This window comes from Seriola lalandi, unplaced genomic scaffold (genome assembly GCF_002814215.2).
Source record: "Seriola lalandi dorsalis isolate HSWRI2012SDOR001 ecotype SW California unplaced genomic scaffold, Sedor1 jcf7180002050738, whole genome shotgun sequence".
Classification (NCBI taxonomy): Eukaryota; Metazoa; Chordata; class Actinopteri; order Carangiformes; family Carangidae; genus Seriola; species Seriola lalandi.
Genome location: NW_019521291.1, coordinates 6,548 through 7,538, shown reverse-complemented (window position 1 = coordinate 7,538; position 991 = coordinate 6,548).

Here is a 991-nt window from a genome sequence, read left to right as displayed (position 1 = left end):
TCTGAGCGGAGACCAGGTCCCATCCTGGACTGAAGTCAACGTCTCATAGGGGTCACTGAACAGAAATCAGTTAAGTTAGTATGAGTTACAGGTTATTGTAAACCAAGAGGGGGCTTTTTAAAATCATACTTGCCTTGTGTAAGAAGCTGGAAATGTACTGACATCATCTGAGGGAGGAGTAATGTCAGAGTACAGGCATAACCTCCTGTCAGGGCACAAGACTAAACCCTGAAATCCTTTTATCTGGGAAGTAAAAACAGCAAAGAAAATTAATGATGATTAAATGTCAAATGAGAACTTTTAACAAACCCCACTGATTTCCAGCTTTCTATAGTCACACGTTGGGGTCATGTTACCTGAATTGTGCCTCCTGCTGGACAGTCCACCCACTCAGAGCCAGTGACCTGGATTTGGAACCTGTTTGGTCCAGTACACCTGTGTCTGTAACAGCGGCCCTCCACTGAGCTGTTAACCACAAGAAATTGACTCTGGTTGTAAAAGAAAGGCAGGAGGAGTAAGAAGGAAATAATGGAAAGGGTTCGGAAAACACAGGCGACATGCATTCACCTACATCATATGTGTCAAACTCAAGGCCCGCGGGCCAAATATGGCCCGCCACGTCATTTTATGTGGCCCGCGAGAGCTTAAAAGGTCTGATTATCTTATAATAAATCAGTCAAAGGGTGCATTGACCATAAACTACATTTCCCATAATGCATGCCGATCATGTTACCCGTGAAGTAACGGCATCCCCCCACTATATTGCAGTGTTTCCACATCAGTGCCATTTTCCGAATTAAGAAATACAAACAATGATCCCAAAATGTCCATATGTAATATTTGTAAGTTGAATAATAAAAATCCAGAGTTATTTAATATTAAGGAGTAGTTGCATTTATTTTACATTACATTTAACTGTGGAATACGTTTCGCCTCTTTTCCAAGCGGCTTCATCAGTTCTTATGTATTGGTCTCTCTAGTCCGCACTAGT